General features: G+C 38.0%; 1 protein-coding gene across 7 annotated transcripts in view; it reads left to right on the forward strand.

Annotated features, from left to right (window-relative positions):
* PLCXD3 (phosphatidylinositol specific phospholipase C X domain containing 3) overlaps positions 1-26,660 on the forward strand; it is a 184,693-nt gene that overhangs the window by 78,314 nt on the left and 79,719 nt on the right. The window contains exons 1-2 of one of the 7 annotated variants that reach the window (XR_012030202.1): positions 4,764-4,858; positions 20,681-20,866. The exons of the other annotated variants lie outside the window; for them this stretch is intronic. The gene's annotated coding sequence lies outside the window, so the exon portion shown is untranslated. Of the gene's footprint in view, positions 1-4,763; positions 4,859-20,680; positions 20,867-26,660 lie in introns of those variants that run through there. 7 annotated transcript variants of the gene reach the window in all.

Here is a 26,660-nt window from a genome sequence, read left to right on the forward strand (position 1 = left end):
ATTTCCTGTGTTGAAGAAAAAAGTAATGGACAGTAAAAATAGGTATAAAAACTTGCATAGAAAAGTTAAACTGGTCATAAGAATGAAATTCAGAGCCCTTTATGCATACATTAGAAAAGAAAAAATGCAAATTAATAAGTAATCATCTAACTCAAGAAGTTAGACAAATAAAGGGAAATTAAACCCAAACAAAGGAGGGGGAAACAATAATGGCAGATATTATTGAGAATACAGAGAAAATATTGAGAATACAGAGAAACAACAAAATAAAAATCTTTTTTTTTTTTTTAAAGAGAGAGAGAGAAGCAGAGTCATAGGCAGAGGGAGAAGCAGGCTCCATGCAGGGAGCCTGGGGCTCGGGGATCACACCCTGAGCCAAAGGTAAACACTCAACCCCTGAGCCACCCAGGGCGTCTCAACAAAATAAAAATCTATTTCTTCTAATAGAATAGATTGTCCTCTGGAAAAAATAATCAAGAAAAAAATAACATAGAAATAAATAATTCTCGGGATCCCTGGGTGGCGCAGCGGTTTGGCGCCTGCCTTTGGCCCAGAGCACGATCCTGGAGACCCGGGATCGAATCCCACATCGGGCTCCCGGTGCATGGAGCTTGCTTCTCCCTCTGCCTGTGTCTCTGCCTCTCTCTCTTTCTCTCTCTGTGACTATCATAAATAAATAAAAATTAAAAAAAAAATTCTCAAAATGAGAAGTCATAACAGTGCAGTAGAATTTTAAAAGAAGTTCATGAATTACTTTATGCCAATACATTTGAAAAACTTCCTGTTTTAGAAAAATATAATAACCAAAAATAACTCATTAGAAATAGAAAACCTGAAAGGTTTTTAAATGATTAAGCATTAAAAAAAAAAAAAAAAAAAAAAAAAAAAACTTGGAAAAGAAGTCTATCCTGACAGATAAAACATTTGGACCAGACTATGTTCCAATTATAATCTTCCAAACCAACAAAGAATATATAACCCCTATTTCATATAAACTGTTTTGGAGAAAGAAAGCTTGAAATAATAAATCAAAGCCAGATAGTGCTTATGTCAAGAATGCAAGGATATTTTCAAATTAGAAAATCTGTAAGTGATATTTATCACCTTAACAAATTTGAAAGGGAAAAAAATTTGATCAACTCACAAATACAGAGAATGTATTTGATAAAATTAAACAGCTATTCATAATTTTCAAAATATATGTACTTATTAGCAAACTATAATAGAAAAGAGATTCCTTAACGTGATTGTGTTATCTACTAAATATGTAAATTTATCACACTAATTAGCAATAAAGAGATTATCTTTAATTTTAGAAACAAAGCAAAGATGCCCACTGTCGTTACTGCTATCCAGCAATGTGTTGGAGATCCAGCTAGTATATTAAGAAATAATAACACCTATTGGGAAGAAAGAAAACTACTTTTTGTAGCAAATCAAGTTATAACATAACTGAAAATAAGTTTAACAAAAGAAGCATAGATACTTCATGAACAAATTATAAAGCCTTAAGGACATAAAAGAAGAATTGAAGAGTTCAAAATGATGAAGATGACCATTCTCTCAAAATTGTTCTATCAATCAATGTAATCCCAATCAAAATTTCAACAAAAGCAAATGAGTTTACCAACAAGTTTTGTCAATTACATTTCTAATATAATCTAAAGTTCATAGGAAAGAATGAAACTCCAAGATTAGCCAAAGCAGTTTTGACCAAGAAAGGGAAGTGGGAGAGGTGAGACCCAACCTATCTAGATATGAAGAAACAGTGGTTGATAAATTTCCCAAGACTAGAGTTTATTAAAAGTCAGAGCTAAGATTGAATCTTGGTTCATATTGCTGCCAAACCTACATTCTCACATATCATGTTCCTCGACAACATTTAAGGCATAATTTAAAGTTATTTCTAGGATTGATAAAATGGATAAGGTACATGTAAAATAACAATCAGGGATAAGGAAATTATTAATAAGAATGAACAAGCTAATTAATTTAGCTGACCAAACTTAAAAGCTTGGACCACACTGAAACTACATTCTGGATACTATTCAGAAGTATAGAATTCTAAGTCTTTACACAATAATACACGCTTTCCGTTATCTATCAAGATCCAGAATAAGAATAAAAAATACAATAAGCATGTTAAAAAGAATACATATATAAGTAATTCTTAAAGCAAAGATGACAACTTTTTATATGCATTAGAAAAAATACATAAAATATATATTTGGAAGAAATGAGGTCATTTATCCTTTTATGAGTGATATTGAGAATTATAATAAATATGTGAAGAACAGCATATCGTTACATCAGACTTGTTTTTTTTAATGGATAACTAGGACATGAGAGCTCACTGCTCAGGACACTGGAGATGACTTAAATCTGAATTTTTGTTAAAATCAGCTGAAATTAGAATGTGCATATATTTAAGTTTTCCCTTCATCAGGTTTCTGCCAACTAGGTTTTTTTTTTTGTTTTTGGTTTTTTTTTTTTAGATCTGTTAAACATCCAATGCTATAATACTCTGTAGGCTCTTAAAAGAAATATAATTCATGGACTCTACCTACCTTCAAATTCCTTATCTTTTAATTAGAGAGGTAGAGTCTAGAACACAATTAAAAAGGAATTAAGGATTGAGCAATGTGAATCTGGTCATAAATGTTATGACAGAGATGCACAAGCATACATATTAGTAGGGAAGAATTTAATACATTCTGGTTTTATTATTTGGAGTCCTGATACTAAACATATTTTTCTATTTTTATGTTACCGAAAACTCTCTGGGATATCACAGCAGATACTGTTACTGGAAAGGGGTCTGCTTGGTGGTTAGGACTCAACTGAAAGAACCAGAGAATGCGAGAGAAAATGTCCTAGTCTGTGAGCTTCGTAAGATAGTAGGGTTTGATTATCTGGAGGCTGGCATAATGGAGTTAACTGGCCACATGATTGTAGAGAAGCTGCCTGAAAACAACCAGTAACTTGTTACAATGCAGAGGTGATATGACAAAATTAAGGGGTGGGGGAAAGACTAGAAATGCAGGAATAATGTCATTTTTTATCTGTGTCCCATGGCCTGGCCTATTGCCTGTTGATTATCTTGCTGGGAAAAGATAAATTCTCTTCTGAGCCTTGGAGGTACCACTTGCCACAGAGGAGTGGAAGGACTTGCCATGCCAAACATGGCATGTTTGGCAGAAGCCCAGCCCAAGAGATGTAACCTATTTGCAGACTAGCAGGGGAAGGAGGTTGGTAGGTAGGTACAGACAGTTAAGCTTCTTTGCATCTTTTCTTGTTACCCTTTACATTCCTAATAGAAAATGTGATTATTATAATCTTGTTTCATGTGGCAACTGAAGTTGACTCTTTTGGTGGATGCGGACCACTGAGTTTGTGCCAGTACATCTTTGGGTTGTTACATAGCTCGGGCTAAGATTTCCCTAACAGCCGTATGACTCGGAAAGATGTGTTCTTCTGGGCTGAGCAATAGAGACAAACAGATATAGTGGATTCATTTCAAACACTTAATGACACCTATGTGTTTTCTTTTTTTTTCTCTTTTGTCATATTCTCTAATTGATATAAATCCAGAAATTCCTTTCTGTTCTATGGATAATAATTAGATATAAAAAGAAGTCCATTTAAGCACTCATAGATGAGGTATTTGATACGGGTACAATCATGGTCTTCATTTTTACTTGTAATTTACGCCCCACATATTTTTTGAAAAGATTTGAGCAAATTATAGCAACAACATATCTGACACTAAATAATCAAAATAAGAAAGAAGAGGAGATTAGTAATTAAAGGAAAGAGAAAAAAAGGAAGTACCGTGCATCTCTTGCTTTGAACTATTTAGCTATCAAAGGAACTTGCTACAAGACATATTTTCTGACAATAATCATAATCAAAATCATAATATTAATTCTTAGGCATTTAAGCAATGTGCTGAGTGCTTTAATGCATTACATAATTTAATTCTGCTGATGGCCCATTGGTATTTTCTCCATATCACAGCTACAGAAACTGAGGCACAATGAGATTAAGTCATTTAACTTGTCACATAGCTAAGAAGTAGTGGAACTGGGTAATCTAATTCTAGAATCCATGTCCTTCTTTCCAGCATGATCATTGATGTGAAATGATTTAGTGGAAATAGGATAATACTATTCAAAAAACTAAGGATTTTGCCCTGGCTACCTGGGGTTCAGTCTCAGAATTTTTTAAATTGCTTCATGGTAAACATAGAACAAAATGCTATTTACCATTTTCCCCAAATTCCAACTATGTCTTGGCATTATGGAGATATGTCTGATTTGCCATATATGTTGTTCTCTATTGAAAAAAAATATCATGTCCTAGGAAACCTCTTAAAATCCTCCCCCAGCTCTTTGATTCCATCGTTCCAGGAAATTATTCTAAATAATGCATGCACAGTATAGAATATAGGCTCTAATTTTCTGTGAGATCCTTTTTTGAATCATGAAATCTGAGGATAGGGAGTTTTCAATGATTTAGAGGAAACTTGTGGCTGTACTATCTTCAGCAGAACTGGGTAGGGAAAGACTCTTGCTGCTGGCTGCATTTGCCTGGTTTCTTCTCCCTGGAAATCCCATCAGAGGATATTTTTTCTCAAAATGACTAATTTCCAACTCCTTCTCCGCCCAACTTCCAACTTTGATGTTTTTAATCTACACAGTAGGAGAAAAGGGAGCTAATTATGACATAAAGTAGGATCCATTACCCAACAATCAAGGGTTGTGGCCTCAGTCACTCCTCCAAGATGGCAGAACCTTGAACTCTGTGGCCAAGTCTCAGCTTTGGCCCCTTGCTGACTCTACTTCTCTCTACACCCAAGGTGATTTTATAAGGCACAGAGTAACCTTGTGGGGTGTAATGGTTCATTTCATTGTGAATCGGAGGACATAACAAAATATTTGAGAGTCATATTCTTTCAAAAAAAAGATGAATGATTTAATGTCACTGTTGGAATAACAAATGGTTCAGGTACTTTATGAGTAAATATGTTTTCATTGGGAAGCTGGGGTGGAAGGTGTGGGGAGGGGGTGGGGCAGGAAGAAGAGAAGGAACAAGAAGATATTACTTCCATTTTAGGAACACTTCATCTAGTCTAATTTATAAACTGGAAGACTTGTGAATGAGGTGATTGTAGTATTCAACTTTGTGTTTGGTTCAGTGTCTGGGATATTGCCAGGCATATGTCAAATATTAAGTAAAGCTTACCAAAAAACTAATATAACTCTTATGTATTTCTTTTTGTATTCAGCTTCTTGGTTTATAAAAGATTGTGAGGGCTATTTCTACTCTCTGTCCCTCTGTTTTCACGTAGGGCTGTACATTTCCAGAATTTCTTGGAATTTTCTACCCCAAAACTTCTACTGACTCTTTATGAACAGCAGCCCCCAAACAGTAGTGGGGGGAGTGTGTTGTTCAGGGTAGCTGTCACAAAACAAAAAGTCTTTGAAGCCTCATGTTTTATCTTAAAAACAAAAGCAAATTTTGTCCTCATCTTGGTGTGTGTGTGTATATGTGGGTGCATTTGATGAAAACAATCTGATTCTCCTTAAAAAATCAGACAGAACTGGAGGCCCCTGAGTCTCTGTCAGTTAAGGACCCAACTCTTGGTTTCAGCTCAGGTCATGATCTCAGGGTAGTGGGATCCAGCCCGGTGCTGGGTTCTGCACTCTGTGCTCAGCACTCAGAGCAGAGTCAGCTTAAGATTCTTTCCCCACCCCCTCCCCCTGCTCGCATGCATGCATGCTCTCTCTCTCTAAAACGGATAAAATCTTTAAAAATTTTTCAGGTAACATGGATGTTCTAGAAACATATGCCATGCTTATGCATTGGCTTCTAGAACACCACACTGTCATACCTATATTGTCATTTGAAAAGACCATCTCAAGCCATCCTGGACAATGTTTTCCCCTAATAATGAAGGAACAATTATATTTTTTAAAGATTTTATTTATTTATTCATGAGAGACACAGAGAGAAAGGCAGAGACAGGCAGAGGGAGAAGCAGACTTCTCGCAGGGAGCCGGATGTGGGACTCTACCCCCAGACCCCAGGGATCACGCCCCGAGCAGTTAAGGCAGACGCTTAACCACTGAGCCACCGGGGGCCCCACAATTATATATTTTGTCTGATTATTTGATAGGGCTTAAGTTCGGACACTTTAACATATCATTTGAATTCCAAACACCAATATATAGATAATTCCAAACCGTTAGCAAGTAATGAGATGAAACCGCACCTGAGGGTATCTTCTCTTCTCTATCCCATATATCCTGCGCTCCAAAAACCTGCTTGGTCTGTTCAGCCAGTCTGATATGTGCATCAGATCTGACTCCACTTTAGGCAGGTTTCCCTGGCCACCCCGCCCGGGTGTCTATGGCCCTCTCACGGGAGTCCAGTCATTGCAAGCTTATGTAGCACAGATCTATGCCATGGCTTGACAGCTTTGTAATGGCAGCACTCTCCTAATTGTCAGGGGAAAGGTCTGTAAACTCATTTGCAACAATTAGCTGCCAATCAGAGAGTAGTTAATATTAATGTGTTATTCTGTTATAGGATTTTTTTTCTTCTCATGGGATTTCTCTAAGGATTTTCAGAGGCCTGATTGCCCCCGTCTTGTTGATTGTTCAATCACCAGCTCTGTCTTCTTGCCTTGCTAGCTAGAACAAGAGACAAGGAAGTACTTTCTCACAGTCTGATCAAATAGCACCCTGAGTCCTTTTCTTAGTATCAAGCCAAGTGTTATCATCTGCTTCTAGCTCTTAGTTCCTGGGGTGGGAAGAAGGAAGCTGACCCATGAATTCAGCTGGGGCTTCTAAGAAGACATGTTCCATCAACTGCCATCCAACCGCAGGGGGGAAACTCTGTAATGCAGGCAATAGTAATGGAACCATCTTTCAGGATAGAAGCCATGCTAAAGTATAGAAATGAGTATTCCTTCCTGGGACCATTAGGCAGTCCACAGTGGGTAATAATAACAATTGTCATATGTAGAGAGCCCTACAATTTACAAAGTGCTATTTCATTGTTTCATTTAATTATCATAATAGCCCAATGAGGAATATCTACAAAGGACTAATGGGCACCATTAGTGTTAACTACATATTTGAGAAGGAAAGAGAGAGGTCTAGTAGACATCTACTAGATCATCCTGAAATGTCCCCACCATTGTTCTTGTCATGCCTATGCATTATCAGTGTTCTCAGCCTGATGATTGGTCCTAGAAAACGTTTTTGTTCGTGTGTAGGATTAATTGTTATCCCTAGGACTCTATGGTAGTACAGTTTGAGAAGAGCTGCCTTCAAGCCCACACATAAGTGTAAGTCTATTCCTGTCTTCCAGAGTTCAGTTCCACCTCTGACTGGAGCAGTGTTCTTAGGTGTGGGCAAAAGGACACCAATGGTTCTTGGACTCTTACCTCCTGCCAGATCCCTTCTCACATAGAAAGACACCTCACAGAGTTAACTCAAATTCTGAAATTTAGCATGTCTCTTTCAAATCCAACCAGATCTATCTTTGGCTATGGTCCCATGCTTCACAGAGTGTCCGGCCTGCCATATGCTGGGTTGTGTCACTGTTTAGCAAAAGGGGATGCTGAATGGATCTGGTTGTTTGGAACATTCCACTCACTTGGCCCTGGGCACTACACTGGCTTCCCATCTGCTTCTGAGTACAGCTCTTGGATCTGATTCTAATTCTGAAAGTAAGAGATGGTCTGAGACCCACCCTCACTGGGCTCTGACTCAACCTTATGTGCACAGAGCTTCCTTCTTTGGGGAGAGTTTTTATTCAATTTGGTCAAACTCAAAGCCATTATGCATTTTGAGCAGTATGAGAAGAATTATGTTCTAACTGGTAGTAGACTCGGGGTTAGGAGAACTCCATTCCAACCAAAGCTATATGTCCTACATATTGGGTTTTTTTTCCCCTTCAGATCTCTCTACCCATTCACTTGTCCTTGGCTCCTATTATGGAATTCATCAATCAGCTCCTGTGTTCTCAAGTTTTCATTGTTTGACTAATGGAGGTAACTTGAGTGGATATAGGAAAGTGATGTTGGGGTCTGGGGTATTTATTGCTCTGGATCCCTTTCTGAGCTTGCTTTGAGATGGATGAATTCCTTAACTAAAGATTCCTCCCAAGGAGCCTTTAGAGCCCTCTTCTACCAGTTTTTTGTAGTATTCTTCATCCTTACCCTTTGCTGCCTAGCAGTAATAGCAAAGTATTCAACTGTTACTAGCCTTGAGACACTACATTATAGTCTGTGGTTTCTCTAAATCTCATTTACATGGTCCCATCATATATAAACTTCCCCTGAATTATCCTAATTGGATTGTGCCATCTGTTTTCTGTTGATATTCTGACAAATGCATTGTGTGATTTGGGGCAAGCCCCTTCACAGAACTAGTTAACCTCAAATGTTATATGAGAAATTTAAAGCAGATAGCATCCCTTCCAGCTCAAAATTTGCTTGGTAATGTAGGGACTGAAAAGTAAATCTCTTCTTTAGGAGCTTCAGATCTCATTAAGGAGATAATCTATAGACCTCTGAAGTACAGAATAAAACAGAGTATCCAAGTGATTAGGATACACAGTAAACACTCTAAGAATTTGGAAATGGGCAAGGTCACTAGGAGCTGACTGGCCAAAGGAAACATATGGATCTGCCAGTAAATTCTGCCCCAACACCAAAGAAGGTGTTAGAGGATTTTCTAATCTAGATCCAATTTGGATGTTGTATTCAAGGCTGTACCAAGCAAAAAGCCTATTTTGGAGCTATTCCAAAGAGCCCACACAATATTAATTAACCTTAGACGAGGCCTTTTGCAAATGATTTACTCAATTACATCCCACAACAAAATTTAAAACTTCTAGGATTTCTTGAATTGAAATATGCTTTTTCCAAAAAAGTGTAGAAAAAAGCAGATTAGGAGTCGAGAGGCTAGAGTTCTAATTTCAGTTGTCTTTTGTTAGCTCTACCTTAAATGTTTTTTGATCCAAAAATAATTCTCTTTTATTTGATTTGTCATAGGCTACTTTTTTCTTTGATTCAGTTATATTAAAGACATACACACTGATGTATGTCAGTAACAATCACCATCATATCTATCATATAAGTTAAAAAATAAAGTATTATCAATACGTTTGAAGTCTACAGTATATCCTCCCCACTTAGATACTACTTTTTTTTTCCCACCAAAGATAATCCCTACTCCGTCTCCACCCACCCACCCTAGCCAAGGTCAAGATGGACACAATGCTTTCCAAAATCCCTTTGAGTAGTGAAGCCTCACTTTCTTTGAAGCTATAGGGATAAACTTTTACCCTCAAAAGATTTTAGCTTTATGTGAACACTACTTGCTCCGGCCCAGGCCTTTCTGCTGTGTATCTATAGAAACCCAAAGCCTTATCAATTTAAAACAGTAATATTTTCATGACATCCAAAGTTTCAGGACGGGCTCCCCCTATCAGATTCTCTCTGCTTTTTGCTTCTGTTTTGATCATTGGAGATTTTCCTTATTTTCTTACTGGTTCAGCAGCATATTTTAAAAATAAAATGGTTTAAAAATATATCTTCACATATTTCTCTTGTAGTAAAGACTGTTAAAAATATCTGGTTTACCACATTCTGCACCAGGGTGGAGAAGTGAGACCCTCTATTGAGAATCAAAGACCACTCATACCGAAAGTTTGAAAACCCTTCTCCCATTTCATAGGCAAGATGACCATTGCCTAACCTAATTATGAAACTAGAAAAACTTTCATAGCCAAGAAGCTAATTTGGCTTAGCCAAATTCAAATACACTATTAGAAATGAATAATATAAAGTAAAATAATAGTCTCTTCAGCAGTATTCTGTAGAACCTCTCACTTAAAATTCCTTAAAGGCAGGGACCTTTGTTTTAAAAACCATTTATTTGAATTCATTAGAGGCAGAAATAGTCTGATTTATTTTTAGATATGGTGCTTAGCACCTTTCTTTCATATTGCAGGTATTCAATATGTATTTACTCATCTGATTTGAATGACTCAAGTTCAATGTGAAAACAAAACAACCCTCATGGTTTCTCTTGTTTTGCTTGTCCTGACACTAAGATGGAGCCAGCTCACAGCAATCCCTTCTGTATGTTCCAGAAAATTTGTGACTTTCATGATCTAATATTGGGCTCATTCAGTTGCAAAGTATTTGCTTGGCTTGTACAAAAATAAATAACTTTTAACTAGGGAGTTGTTTTTTAATTATTTGCAATCCTGTGTGGTTGACTGTTAACTCCCAAATTAAACATTTAACAAGTGTAATACAATAAATGGCAGGGTTTATTATGATTACGTTTCTTTTGTTCTCATCTGAGCCTGGGATCATTAGAAATGACTGGTTGGTGTGGGATCATTCCATCTATTGTTAAGTCTTTTTTTTTCCTGAGGAGACCAAAAGTGAGTAAGAACATGGAATGCACATTTGACCACAATTTAAATCCAGTCTGAACAGTTCCTACCTGAAGATGACACAAATGGTCTGGTACAATAAGAAGGGTTTAAAAAAATTTTTTTTTCCTTAAGAAGTAAAACAATTGGTTGAGATTCACTTATTTTTGTGTGTGCTCTACAGAGTACATGTCCAAGTCCAGAAGCCTTGAGGTAAGGCCTTGAGTAACTAGACATAGGAAGTAAGGACTAGCAGAAAGAAGATAAATGAAAGAATAGAGATATGAGGCATTGAGACTGAAACAAGAAATGTGTGTCTTGCAGGGGAACAAATGGAGAAAGGTATGAGATCAGAAGAAACGTGTGGCAGGAGCAAGTGGCAGAGGAGCTGTAACTTTCCCCACTCACAGCTCCCATGACTGCCACAGTCAGCTTTTAGTGTCCTTTACTTCTCTTATAATAGTGACAAAACCTCAAGAGGAGACAGGAAGAATAAAGTAGAGGAGGACGAGGAGAGAGTGTGTGAAGTCACCAAAAAAAAAAGAGACTACTGACTTTCTGAGAACTTATTGTTAAAAAAAAAAAAAAATAGGGGCACCTGGGTGGTTCAGTGGTTGAATGTCTGCCTTCAGCTCAGGTCATGATCCCGGGGCTCCGGGATCAAGTCCCACATTAGGCTCCCCGCAGGAAGCCTGCTTCTCCCTCTGCCTATGTCTCTGCCTCTCTCTGTGTCTCTCATGAACACATAAAATAAATCTAAAAAAAATAGGAGGAGGTTCCTTTCCATATAATTTATATGAGAGTAAATTCAGTAATGCATGCTAACAATAAAGGAATTACTAAATATATGTTAGCACATGCAATATTATGCAATCATTTAAACAACGCGTGAAGACTATGCCATAGCGATGGAAAAAGACTATGGAAAAACTTTGATGATACAACCTAATGTGTTTGGTACACACTGATCCAGCTATGTAAACTATGGAAGTGTATGGATGCATACTAAAAGGATATATGGGTAAATGAATGGTTTTCTCTAGGGTAGCTCCCTTAAGGTAGGATAATTTTGCATCTTCTATATTTTTAAATTATCAATGTTGTCGCATTTGCTTTGTAGCCAGTAGCAACACTGTATATATGCTGGGGTGTAGAAGAGGAAGTGGGGGTGAAGTGATTTGGGAATATTTGTATTGGGTGTAGTATGTATGTGTGTTCTTGGATTTATGAGACAAAATAGCATGTCACACTAGTTTTTAGCAACCAGTCCCTGTATGTGTACAAGATCTACAAGACACCACTTATTACCTTAGCTCTGTCATGAGTTTGGAAAGCAGGAGGAGATATGCTGTTCCCAGATTTCAAATCCCAAGGCTGGAGGAAGGGAAAGGGAGTTTAGAGGAAGGACCAAAGGAATAAAAACTCTCATACCTCAAACACTTCTTAAATAAGAAAGGATTCAGCTGTTGACAAAAAGTGGTGTTTTGTGAGGGCATCATAGAATCAAAGGCTTAAATATCAAGGAGATGTTCTCTCTGTAGCACAAACATGATTAAGGGTAATGTTATGTTATTTCAGATTTTCATTATTCATAAAAGGAAAACCAATAGTGCCAGATATGCAAGAACAAAGCCAAATAGGCTTCAGAGGCCTTCTGGCTCTCAAATCCAAGAGAATATAATAATTGGACTGTTTATTTGCTATGTTTCATATTTGTTTTTTTCTTAGAGGGAAAACACAATAGAGATTCTTTTCATTCAGAACAGTTGGTGTTAGTGATAGGGATTCAGTTTTACATAATCTGTCCCCTCCCTTTCCCCAGGCCATTCATTCTGTCTGCCCAGGTGACCAGAGCTGTTCCAGTGCTTATAGATATTCAGGGCTGTCCCAAACTCTGGAATCTGCCAGGATAGTGAAGAAACCAAAGGGGGAGGTAGCATTAGAAACACATCAGCATCATAACCAACTAGCTCCTAGAGAGGAGTGGGCCATACTGGATTGAGGGCTGGCAACCACCTCTCCCTTACCTACTTCTTTGCCTTTTTGATGCATGTTACCAGAGTGTGACTGAATTTCCTTAGCTTCTCCTTCAGTTTTAGGTACTGTCCCAAGGATAAAACTCCTGGGGGAAGAGATGGTCATGGAATAAGCTGCCCTACAGATGGTCTGGGTTGAGGGAAAGCTGAAAGCTCTGGATATCAGGGGGAGGACTTACACTTGTGGTAAGAATCTGGAATGGTGTGTACATAAGGAGCAGAGCCTTCCAGTGAAGACAGGTCTTGGCAATGCTGCATCTAGTACAGGAAAGGAAACTTATGGTCCAGGGAATCAAAAAGAGAGAGGACTTTAAAACACACTTATCTATCTCTAGCATCCCTAGATGTTGTGGCAATATTTTCAAGGAGTAGTTCTAAGAACTTATGACAGCTGTAGTGTTTATAACTTTTTGGTTCAATTCTCATTGATTCATTTTTTTCCACCTACGTTTGGTGAGGATCTACGGTGTGCTAAGCCATTAGTGCTCAGAATTAACAATGCAGAAATAATAGCTAATATTAATAATAAAAGCTAACATTTATTGAGTATTTTCTGTGATCAATGTTTAGTGTTTATCATTTAATTTATAAACTTCATTTGCAGATAGCATTATCAGTCCTATGTACAGATTAGGATATCGAGGTTTAGAGAGATGGAGAGATATTATTTCATACAACAAATATTTATTGAATATCTCTTTTTTAAAAGATTTTATTTATTTGAGAGAGAGCACGAGGTGGGGAAGGGACAGAGAGAGAGAGAGAGAGAGAGAGAGAGAGAGAGAGAAGCAAACTCCTTGCCGAGCAGGGAGCCCAGATTTGGGGCTGGATCCCAGGACCTGGTGATCATGATCCGAGCCAAAGGCAGATGCCCAACCAACTGAGCCACACAGTTGTGTGTCAGTTGCTGTGCCTTTTAATGGGGATATAGTAGTGAGCAAGACAGATTAGATTCTGATTCTCATAGAATTAAATTTTAGTGAGGGGAGATAGACAATAAGGAAATAAGCAATTAAATGAAGTGAAACTTGCAGCTAGTGATAAATACTATGAAGAAAATAAAAGTTGATCATGTGATAGAGACTGACAGGCAGCAGGGCAGGGTTGGATGAGTTACACACTTTAGATGCAGGAAGGTTTACTTAAAAAGATGGCAGTTGAGCTGAGACTTGAACAAAAAAGTGCCAGCCCTAAAAACAACTAGGGGCAGAGCACTGCAAGCAGTGGGAATAGTGAGCACAAGGGCTAAGCTGGAAAGGTATTCAATAAGCAGGAAGTTGGTATTCAATAAGCAGCAATGATCCTAGTGTCCCTGGAGTCCAGTCAGCAGAGGAAGAGTGACCCACCTTTGTGACCATGGGACCCTGGGCTACATACTACTAAAGATTCCCAGGAGTCCAGTTTCCTTTGACTTCATGGAACATCTTCAGGGGCAGTGAATGGGGAAAGAGCCATACGGTGTGCTGTGCAAAACAGATTTTCTTGTTGCCTCTTAGATAAAATGTGTCTCTCTCAGGTCCAGAATGTCTGGTCCCTCTTGAGCTGTCCAGGCCCTTTAGGAGTCAAGGCAGAGCAGATTGCCAAAAGGGGCATGATTTTTTTTCTGGCTCTTTCCTAGATTATTTGCCAACACATATGTCCCTTTTGAGTTCCCCTCTAGACTGCTAAGAAACACAAGGCCAACACTATTGACAAATATACCATTTTTCTTCCTAATGTTTGCCACATTTCTTTCTTTGACATCACCTCCCATCTTTCTTATTCAGTCATCCTTGATTCGTCTTTTTCCCTGAATCACAGCCTCTGGTAGAGTGGCCATTATAAATCTGGAAATACAAACATTTGAAGAAATTGCAGCTTGGTGGCCTCAGGGATAAGAGGAATGAGACTTACTTATGCCCAGATCTGCTCCCACCTTTTTCTTATGGCCAGGAACTTGTGTTTGATTATTGAGTAAGATATGCAGATTGATTTTCAGTGTTCATATGAGTACTACTAAGCAAATGACCTCCATTTATTGAAATACATGTTTTATTATTTTTTTACTAATAAATTTATTTTTTATTGGTGTTCAATTTGCCAATATACAGAATAACACCCAGTGCTCATCCCGTCAAGTGCCCCCCTCAGTGCCCGTCACCCATTCACCCCCACCTCCCACCCTTCTCCCCTTCCACCACCCCTAGTTTGTTTCCCAGAATTAGGAGTCTTTATGTTCTGTTTTATTATAAAAATTATTGATAAATGTTTTATTAATAAATAAAAAGAAGATTAGTTCATATTTTCTTCTTCATGACACAGGAAAGTATTCAATCAATAACCCACAACACGGGCATTATGACATCTCCCCAAACTTCAAAAGCACACAAGCAGAAGTGTATGCATCAGTGTGTGCTCGCGCGCGCGCGTGCGCGCACGTGCGTGTGTGTGAAGATAAGGGAACTGGGGAATGGGGAAGCATAGAAAAATGGAGAGAGAAGGCAATATAATGGCAGTTGTTGAGCAAGAAGAGGCCAGCATTACCTTAATACCTCGCTATTCAAAATGTGGTCCTTGAAACATCAATAATACCTTAGAAGTTTGTTAGAAATGCAGAAGCTCGTGCCCCATCCCAGACCAACATAATTAGATTTTAACAAGATACCTAAGTGATCCCTATGCATTTTAACATTGAAAAAGTATAACCCTAATGATTGCATGTATTTGGGGTTTCGTTTTTACCCTTTAACTTTGTTTATTAATTATTCTAAAAGATCACATTGAGCTCAGGACTGAACTACTGTTTTATCAAAAGGTATCATATATGGTTTATCATAGCATTTATCATACTTTATAGTATTTATAATAGTGCTTTTCTAGCTTATTTCTGCCAGCTATGATCTGAACTCCACAAGGACAGAACCCAGATGAATCTCGTGTCTGTTTTACTTCCATATCCCTGACCCAATGCATGGCATATAATAAGCAATAAATGTCTACCAAAAGCTTGGCCTGGCAAAGCAGAAGATGAAGCATAGGAAAATAGAGGACAAAGAAGATGTGGCATATATATGTATGCCACATAGTAGAGAGTATCATGTTAAGTGAAATAAATCAGAGAAAGACAAATACCATATGATTTTACTCATATATGGAGTTTAAGAAACAAAACAAATAAATATATGGGGGATAAAAGAAAGAAAAACCAAGAAACAGACTCTTAACTATAGAGAACAAACTATGGCTACCAGAGGGGAAGGGGATGAAAGGTTGGGATGAATGGGTGATGAGGATCAAGGAGGGCACTTGTGATGAGCACCAGGTGTTGTATGTAAATGTTGAATCACTAAATTCTACACCTGAAACTAATATTACAGTGTGTATTAACTAGAATTTAGATTAAAAATTGAAAAAAAATTCTAAAAAAAGAGAAATAGAGGGAACCCACTTTCCCTTCTTTGACTTATTAGTAAGGGCTGTTATTTTAATCTCTCCAACTCCCCACCCCTACCTCTTTACAGCCATACATAGAACTTCCATACTGTCTTGCACACAGCAGGTGCTTGATTTATTTAATACATCAAATAAAATCTAGACAAATTTTGTCCCCATAACACTCATGCCACGAAGAAACTTCTGGAGTGTTGATGGAGATCAACAATAAAAGGTACCTGTCTGCATGGGTTTAATTTTAGTCTAAAAGAGCTACTGATTACCTTGAGAACTTGTCAGAACAGTTGAAAGAAATTTTGAAGCAAAAATCAAGAGATTAGTAGAAGTGCCAAAGCCACATATTCTGTTGGGTTTTAAAAAAACTCAAGGGGATCCCTGGGTGGCGCAGCGGTTTGGCGCCTGCCTTTGGCCCAGGGCGCGATCCTGGGGACCCGGGATCGAGTCCCACATCGGGCTCCCGGTGCATGGAGCCTGCTTCTCCCTCTGCCTGTGTCTCTGCCTCTCTCTCTCTCTCTGTGACTATCATAAATAAATAAAAATTAAAAAAAAAATAAAAAAATAAAAATAAAAATAAAGAAACTCAAAAACAATGCCTCATGTGTGACAGTTTTCAGATGCAGTATGTATTTAGACAGTTCAAAGTAGAATGAGAAAAGGAGAAGTGTGCAAGAGATGAGCTATAGGTATGGGGAAATGTGTGTATAGATGAAGCAGAGAAATTCAGTGTTGGTTTCTACCTCTGGAAATCACTCTATCTGCCTATATGGTTTCCATTGGAGTAGATTTCTCAACTTTGTTACTACTGACATTTTGAGCTGGTTGATTCTTTGTTGTGGGAACAGTTGATGTATGTGCAGAAGCATTCCTGACCTTCTACCCATTAGGTGCCAATAGCCACTCCCATCAGTTGTAGCAATGCAAAGTATTTCCACATGTTGTCAAATATTTCTAGGGTCGTGGTGCCTGAGTGGCTCAGTTGGTTAAGCATCTGCCTTCAGCTCAGGTCATGGTCCCTGAGTCCTCAGATCGAGTCCCACATCGGGCTCTCTGCTCAGTAGGGAGTCTGCTTCACCCTCTCCCTCTGCCTGCAGCTCCCCCTGCTTGTGTGCTCTCTTTCTCTCAAATAAATAAAAATCTTAAAAAAAAAAAAGTCTCTGGGGTCAAAATGACCATTGGTTGAGTACCATGCTTTAGGAAAGCAGATGGGTCTATTGTTCTTTCAAATTACCCAACAAATACTCCTGATCTACTGTTTTTTTTTTTTTTTTTTCTTAAATCTTTATATTCAACTTATAAATCCTTCCTGGTCTCAGGACCTTCCCCTTCTGGAAGCTGCCCTCACAGCAAAACCTTGAAGAATGATTTCATGTGACTGGCTGTTGAGAAGCACCCATATAGATGCAGTGCAAGGGAGAATGCGCGGCTGAGCTGGCGTAGACAGTGATTTCGAACTTCTCTGTTTCTTGGGGTCTCTTTTAATTATTTTTCTGGCAGCTCTATTGATAGTCCTTAAAAAGAAATTCATATGAAAAGCAGGTTTAATAGTTTTACCAAAATAAAAATAAAAAAAAAATAAAAAAATAGTTTTACCAAGGGTGGCAATTAGAACAAGCTGTCTTTCCTGCCCCTTGACTGGAACACTGCTGCTCTTAAACTATTCGCTGTTGGCTCATCTATTGGTTTAAGGAAACAGCCCAGCAATTTTAAAGAAATTGTGATGAATATTGAGCTTCTGTACCCCTGGGAAGCATCAATGTAATGGGGCTTCTCAAATTTCACATCTGGGATCCTGGATCAAAAGACTTATGTGAGGAAACCAACTTCCTTTACTTCTGCTTACTGTCTCTGAGGTGTGCTGGTGGGGGGCGGGGGGGAGGCATTACATGATATGAAAGATACAGATTTAGCCAAAGATAAATCACAGCACGACTATTTTCATCACTCTTTTATGAAAGGATTCATCTCAGTGTTCTGCAAGATATGTCAGATTTATTATTTGAAAATTTATTTTCTATACATGTATTATGTCAAGTGAAGTGTACATATTACCAGTGTGTGGTTTTTAATTATCTGTTCAATTCTAGAAGTGTTTTGGTTTCTGATACATATTGTACATTATCTCTGATGATGCAAAATCTCTTATATTGTCCAAAAAGACTTGATCATGTGCTGGAGGACTGAGGCAAGATTATGTGCTGAGAGTAAGGAGTGACTCCTATTCTTCAAGGTGTGGTCCTTGTCTCCAAAAAAATCCTATAACTGATCAGTTTAATTAATGTGGTAAACAAAAATTAATGAGATTTATTATAGGTTGTCAGGTAAGAACCAACTAATTAATTTTAAAGGATTTTTTTTTCTGTCCAATTGAGCATCATGCATTTACAGTGGAGAGAATTGATTCACTTCCAAACCAAGTAAAAATGACTTGAGAATTAATATTATTTTCATAATCTGTACATTTTTTCTCCTCCATTATAGTTAGAGGCCAAGAGTGAATTTTGTTTACTTTAAATACTGTCAGGGACAGGGCAATACACTTCTACCTGCAGAGAGGATCGTGTGCTGATGTGAAAGTCCTATATGCCCTCAGCCAGGTTTGCAACCTCTCAAGGCCAGAGTCCACACAAAAGCTTGTGTTTAGGGATTTAGTTGTGTTTAGGGAATGGAGCTGGCTAATTAGTACTCTGGAGACAGTAATGAAGGGTATTAAAGGAATACCAACAGGCAGACAGACTCAGCAGATAACCAGGTTCTAGTTACCATTCTAGCATCTAGTGATGAGATTTCAGTCTCAAAGAGGTGGCAGGGAGTCATAAGAGCAGATGATTCCCCTAGAAGAGTTGGCTACTAGATATAAGTTACCGACTCAAAATTCATATTGATTAAAATAGGACAGAAGGCAAGAGGAACTTGTTGATGAATGCCAGTGTATTTAGCTGGAATCAATTATATCTTTTCTCTAAGATTAAATCCATTCAACTGGCTGACACAGGATAAAACCTTTGAGGAGTGTGGAAGGGAAGTGGCAGCTGGGATGAATGGAATAGTACCTGAAAGCTATTGCAGTGGTACCAACAGGAAACCAGGCCACTGGAACAGAAAAGGAGAAAGAACATTTGAGAGAGGATTTGAAGGTCAATACAGTGGGACCTTAAGACCGATTAAATGGGAGGCTCCCGAGGCAGGTAAGAATGGAAGGTGAACCCAAGGATGAGATAGGAGGATTAGAAGAAAATTAAGTGTGTTAGAGGGCACATGAAAAGGAGCAGTTTAGAAGGGGAAGATGCTAAGGTTCATCTAGGACATTTAAAGTTTAAGATTCCCATGGAGTGATGAAATTGAGTTACCTGGTAGGCAGATAGGGGGTGTGGAATGCAGGTCAGGTGAGGTGGTATCAGTTCATGGTGCATCTAATAAAGGCATGAGGCTAAAGAAGTGGATGAGATTACCTGTGGAAAAAGCAGGGTGCCACCGGAAGTCTTGAATAGAGCTTCGGATAACACCCTCATTTTGGAGCTGGAAGAACAAGAAAAGGTCACCAAGAAGACTGAGGAAGGACAATCACAGAGAGTGTAGGAAAACCAGGAAGAGCCATATCCCAAAAGCCAAAGGGAGAAAACATTTCGAGAAGGGAGCACAGCAGTGTCAAATGTTCCAGAAAGGCTGAGCAGGATTCACTCTTATCCAACAACTGAATTGTTGCTGAGTTACAACAATTTAACTGAATGCCTGCTGAGTTCTGTGGGAAGACTTAGGAATGAGGTGACAGAAATGGCTCATGAGTCCTCTGTAATGGTCATCAATGATATTTCACAGATGACTGATATGAGTGGCAATAGTGATGGTCTGATCACAGTGGATGAGAGATGGAACTGAAGTTAGGGAGAGAGAGCCAGGCTGCATAGACTAATTTCCTGAGAAATTTGAGACGAGATGTAAAGAAAAATGGGCTAAGCTATAAAACTGATTATTAGAAGTAGTTATTTCACCTTTGCAGCATATCCCATTTGAACAATTTTGACCCATTGACTTCAAATAGTTTTATATTAATAAAACCGGGTGCAGTCGTTGACACAGAATTATAAGGCATAGGGTTGTTTTTTTTTTTTTTTTTTTTTTTTAGGAAGCTTACAGTCTGCTTATCATGTGTGCATATATGTGTGTGTGGAGAGAGGAGGGTCTGCAGGCAAAGAGCCAGATACAAAGAGAAAATATTTAAAACATGGTAAGTGTTAGTAACGACATCTAATAAGTTCCTAGTTGATGAGAGGGGACTGCATTCAGGAGAAGGGAAGACCACCATCAATGAAAAAAATTCTTCACCACAGATAAGGGAATACATGTGGGTCATAAAAGAAGACTAGGATTAAGAATTTCATAAAGCAGGGGCTCCTGGGTAGCTCAGTTGATTAAGCGGCTACCTTCTGCTCAGGTCATGATCTCAGGGTCCTGGAATGGAGCCCTGCATTGGGCTCCCGGCTCAGTGAGGAGTCTGCTTCTTCCTCTCTCTCTGCACCCACCCCCCGGCTTGTGTATGACTGCTCTTTCTCTTTCTCTCAAATAAAATCTTAAAAAAAAGAAAAAAGAAAAAAGAAATTTCAAAAAGGGAAGACAAGAGGGTAAACTTCACTCCAGAGCTGCATCTCTTCCTATGGAAGGTAGAAATTGTGCCACCAGCCTATCTCTACCCTAGAAAAGGGCCTCAAAAACCCTTTCAGTTCCTCATCCATCAATTTTCTTTTGGTTCACAGGTGGAGGGTACCTATGCTTCCCTGTTTCTGGGGTGTTGGCCCTATTATCATAAAAGCTATCAAAGTATCAAATATGCTAGAAACCTGCCACCAGACAGCAAGAGTCTTAAAAACCTCAGCACTATGCCAAAAGACAGGAATGAAACAGGCAGGAAGAGGGAAGCATGGCACTCCACACGTCAACTGGTAAGCAAGCTCAGTACTCTGTAGAGCAAGGAAGGGAGCAGTTCTGATTTTGATGGAGTCAGAACCTGAATTCCGAGGTCAACATAGAGATATTGGAATCATACAGGCATGGGCATGGCAAGCCCTGGCCTACTAGGCCTTTTATTCGGAAGGTTCACAGATGAAATTGATTTAATACATTCTCTTTGATGTTTATTAAACCCATAGTTTTGTAGAATTTGAAATGGAACTGTAGCCAAATCAAGAGATCAACCAGAAGTTCATCCCAAAGAACTTTTATAGATAATACTGGAAAGATACTGAATGAAAGAGGGTCAGTATCTAGTCTAAGTGCACAGCAGAATATAAATATTTAGTTGCTATTTAGAGCAACAAAGAATGGGGTAAATTTGATTGCTCAATATTGGCTAAAATCTTAGACAAATGGTAGATAAGAATCTTGTTTTCCAAAAACTATTTACAAACCTAAATCCTACAACTTAAATCATTTCCCTTCTTGTCCTCCCTCCCATGTGAGCTTACACAACCATCCCAAGTGTATTAATCTAGGTGATGTTTTCTTGGTCACAAATGAATCTATATTTTGTGGCTAGGTATCCCACCATAAGAAAATAACAGTAATTTAAGGCTTATAGTCCTTATAGGGAACTTTTGTGAACAAGGTTTCATTTATTCTTTATAAAAATCCTGTGAAGTAGGTATGCAGAGTATTTTAATTGAGCAAATTGGGTAACCCAAAGCCAGAATGATTAACAACCTGATGATCCACCAGTATTAAATTGTGCATTAGTCATTGAGCTTGAGTTTGAGGCTCATCTCCCAACACCCATTTCCGTGCTGCTTTTAATGTACTGCATTACTCAATTTAATCTGAAGGCCAGACTACACCAGACTGAAATCAAGGTGTTGGCCAAGGCTGTAATCTCATCATCTGAGGCTGAGGCTCCTCTTGCAAGTTTGCTGCTTATTGGCAGGATCTAGTTCCTTAAGTTGTGGGGCTGTGGTCGTTAGGCTCCTTGAATCTGCCCACTATTCCACAGAGTTGGAAGGACAACTTTTCCTCTCCCAGCTTGGGTCCTGTGATCAGCAGTCTGCAAATTAATTGATGACAGATTAACGGGAGCAAAAATGAGGTTTATCTATGTGTGCACAGTGTACATGCAGGATCACTCGGACATGAGTATCTCACTGAATAACCAGGAAGAAAAGGCTTGTATGTTAAATTTAGCCAAAAGGAGGCAGGTAGGGCTTCATGGGAGAGCACGGAAGGTTATATTGGGCTTTTTTAATCTAATGAGTAGGTGAATTTATACTTCCTGGTGCTAAGGGTCAGTATTTTCCCAATTAAGAAACTCCCTGGGAGTGAAGTCAATGGCACCTGTATTTTTAGAAGCTCTGCTTAAATTTAGATGAATGTTTCTTTTTTTGTGGTTCCTTATGGTTCAGATGTTTTCACCTTAAAGGAATTTTCTTTTTTTTAAAGGAATATTCATACTACTCTAGTATTAATCCCTTCAAATACCATACAGTCCTCTCTATGACATTGCATTTTGCCTGTTGTCTCTTTTATGGGTTTTTGGGTCAGTCCCCCTCAGAATAGGATAATTTCTCTTTAGTTAACTCAAAGCCTACTGATTAGAGACCTTAATTACATCTGGGGGAAAAAAATTCCTTTCTGTATACTAGAACATAATCATGAGAATGCTATCGCATCATACTCACCACACTCAAGAAGAGAGGAATTATACAGGGCATCTGTACTCAGGGTGTGGATGCTTTGAGACCATCTTAGAATTTTTCCTATCACATCACACAATAGGTTGGGAAACTAAGTCCAGTGCTACCAGAGACCATAAAATTAGATTATCAGACATATTTCTTATACTTTTGGGTAAATAAAATGGATGTTGCATGCTAGTTAGTTAGGCCAGATGACATCTAAGATCATCCACGACAGTACACAGAATGGAATAACTCTGTTTGTACATTCAAGAAGACCCTTTAAACTAATTTTTTTCTTTCATTCTTTTACCTGATGCATTATTCTCAAGTACAGAAAGATGCACAAACTTTTTTTTTTTTTTTTTTGAGGAAGCATACATAAGCAGGGTTAGGGGCATAGGGAGAAAGAGAGAATCCCAAGCAGGCTCCATGCTCAGTGTGGAGCCTGACATGGGGCTTGATCCCATGACCCTGAGACCATGACCTAAGCCAAAACCAAAAGTTGGATGCTTAACTGACTGAGCCACCCAGATGTCCCTGCACATAAACATTTTTAATTTATTTGCATTAAAATTTCAAGTATTTATTTATTTATTTATTTATTTATTTATTTATTTATTTAAGTATAGTTGACACACAATGTTACATTGGTTTCAGGTGTACAACATAGTGACTTAACTGTATGTTATGCTACACTCACCACATACGTAGTAAATTCCAAATTCTTATATTAGGCAATTGGGTCTATAGACCTCAAATCCCTTTGTTAATACAAAAGTTGTTATAGCGTGTATTAACTGCTGCTGTATAACAAATTATCCAAAAACTAAAATAACACACAGTTTCTATGGGTCAGAAATCCAGGCAAGACTTAACTGGATTCTTTGCTTCAGGGTCCCTTACAAGGCTACAAATCAAGATCCTTCTGGGTCAGGATGCACTTCCAAGCTTACCCACCAGCCATTGACAGGATTCAGATCCTTGAGGGCTGTTAGGTTGAAGGCCTGGTTTCCTAGCTTGCTGTTGGCTAGAGGCCATTCCCAATTCTTTGTCACATGGGCTTCTCCAACATGGCATTTTGCTTCATCAATGTCAGTATGGAGAGAGTAGCAAGATGGAAGTCACAGTCTTTGTAATCTAATCTGAGAAGTGGTATCATACCATCATGTTTTTGTTATTAATTTGTTAGAAACAAGTCACCTGATTGGGCCCATACTGGAGGACTGTGGGAAGGGGCAATGAATGCCAGAGGGCAGGGAGTGTTGGAGTCTATTTTAGAAGCATTCCTCAAAAAAAAAAAAAATTAAAAAAAAATTAAAAAAAAAAAAAAAAGAAGCATTCCTCAATGAAGGAATGATTTAGCAGACTGAGAAGAAACTAATAAAAAGTTCTGGTTTCAGAGAAATGGAAAAAAATTACCTCTTCTGTTCCATTCACTTATTCAGAGCCAGAGCAAATGAACTTGAATGTGGGTTCATAATGGGAGTAGCCAACTCTCCTCTGAGTAGAGAAGGCAAATCAGACCCAAAATTGTGAGTCTAAGCTCAGAACCAGGGGAGCAACATTAAGTATCAAATTTGAGACAGGAGCTTGGGTTGTAGATAAGAGAATGATAAGAAGTGAGCCCAGGAATACTGGGCCAATGTAGAAGCAAAATATCGGACCAGATAAGGCAGAAAGGTTGAAGATATAGCCAAGAACAAAGACATATGCTTAGCAGTCTTGTGGGGCAGGGTTCTGATTTTAAAGAACCAGGGAAGAGCCAGACTTTTCCTCTGTTATTGAAAGGGCATAAAATACTGTTGTGTTTTTGTTTTAAGTTCAAACCAATAGAAAACTTAATGGCGGGATCCCTGGGTGGCGCAGCGGTTTAGCGCCTGCCTTTGGTCCAGGGCACGATCGAGGAGGCCCGGGATCGAATCCCACGTCAGGCTCCCGGGATGGAATCTGCTTCTCCCTCTGCCTGTGTCTCTGCTTCTCTCTCTCTGTCTATCATAAATAAATAAATAAATAAATCTTTAAAAAAAAAAAAAAGAAAACTTAATGGCTTAGTGAAAACGTTGAGTTTGGGGAGGAAGTACTATTCCAAATGAAATCAAAGCCATGAAGATATTCCTTTTTTGGCCAACATTAGATTATGTTTTTTCTCCCCAAATGCAAAGATAGTGTTTTGTATTGATTGATGATTTAATTCTCCTCTCCAAATAATGTTTGCATCTGGTGCATCATTCTGCACCAAATGCTGTGCATGTACTTCAGAGTCATCTAGCTTAGAATAAATATTGGTAGGGGTATGAATGGTTTTTTCTTCTGACGGCTGTTTTTAATTTTTATTTTAACATTACCTTATTTTGATCTTATATTTTCCTGAAATGTCAACAAATAATTTAATCTAGAGACTAATATTATTTTATAGGCTTTTCAAAATTGGTAACTTTCCTAGGCTTTTTTCTTTTTTTTTTTAATTTGCCAGATAGCCACATGACAGAATGGTGAAACTAAATTCATATTGAGAGTAAAGAACCACTCATTTCTGGAAAAAGAAATCTAGTCATATTTGATTCCCTTTCTGCTTACTTTCAATTATGTCTTCTACTAGGTTATAGAGGTAACTGATTATTTTCCTCCATATTTTTTCACATGCCTTTAAGTCAACTTTAAATTATTTTTAAAAATTTTATTAATTAACCCTTATTTTGAAGGTTTACTTATTCATTTGTACCTATCCTAATCCTAGAACATTTGATTATAGTTCTTCTTAAACTCATCTTTTTCTTTCTTTCTTTCAATATATTCTCTCTGTATATTGATCCACAGTACAGTTTGTTTAGCTTTTTCATTTATATTAGCAATTGGCTGAACAGCCACTAATAAATCAATATGCAGCAACTTAAATCCCTGTTAAAATTTGCCAATGCCAGAATCAAACTGCCAGTTCTGCTTATTCAGAAAGTGCTGACATTTTCTTCCCATACCATGTACTAAAGATAAATAGATCAGACAGTTCCAGATTAAATTAAACATGGCATTTCTGTATTTTGGGGTTACTTTTCATTGTTTAAAAAAAAATCCAATAATTCTGAGGAGTTAGCTGTTCTAAATCTTAAAGGTTATCATTTTTAAGGTATTAAAGTATTTTTCAAAATATTTTCCCTAACAACTTACAGAAGTGTCTGAAGTTCATACTTCTGTGATTCCTCTGGGCTGTTTAATGCTTGACAGAGATAGATGTACAGGGAGAGAGATAGATTGATGTAGCTTTGGAATATAGACAAAGATAAATATTTGCTCCAAAAAACTTATCAGGCAAAGGCCCTGGGGTGATGGGTGATAAACATAAAGGGGAGTGTTGTATGTCTTGGTTGGGAGGAGTATAAGAACTAGAACAAGATGTGTATTTTTTAGTTTCGAGAGAACTAATCAGGAGTGGGGCAACATGGCCTGAGGAAGCCCGAATAACGGATAGGAAATGACGACATCTCCCCTTTGTAATGTGTAAAAATTCAGTGTACGTTAATTTCATTTTACCTGTTTGGTAAGTTATGCCCAAGAGTTGAAGGAGACTTTGAAAAATCAAATTAAAACTGAAACCATTTTTGTTCATTGGGTCCAATAATATTTTATATGGCCCTCTATACTTACAGGCAAATCATGCACATGTTCATTGCCACATTTCTGGAGTTCTGATATTTTTAACAGACTAATAATAATAATAATAATAATAATAACCATAATTAAATAGGTTGCCCTTGTTCTTCCTAGAAAGAAATTCTTTCAAATTTGGAAGCCATCTCCAAAGAGAGCTTTCACTGTTGAGAGGAAATATTTGTGAAGAAAATAGTCTATTAGTTAATTTTTAAATGCTGTTAGTTTTGTTAACTTGTAAGAAAAATTGTTTATTCAATATTTGAAAAGTACTTGACCTCATCTACCTTCATAGTTGCTCAAACACGGCATCAGGAATGATGTTAAATATATCAACATTGTACTGTCCTCTTATTTATTTCTCCCTTCCTCTATAGGGATCTCTTGTGCTTTCCAAAGTATATGAGGTACCAGTTCATATGCTGAT

This window comes from Canis lupus, chromosome 4, assembly GCF_048164855.1.
Source record: "Canis lupus baileyi chromosome 4, mCanLup2.hap1, whole genome shotgun sequence".
Lineage (NCBI taxonomy): Eukaryota > Metazoa > Chordata > Mammalia > Carnivora > Canidae > Canis > Canis lupus.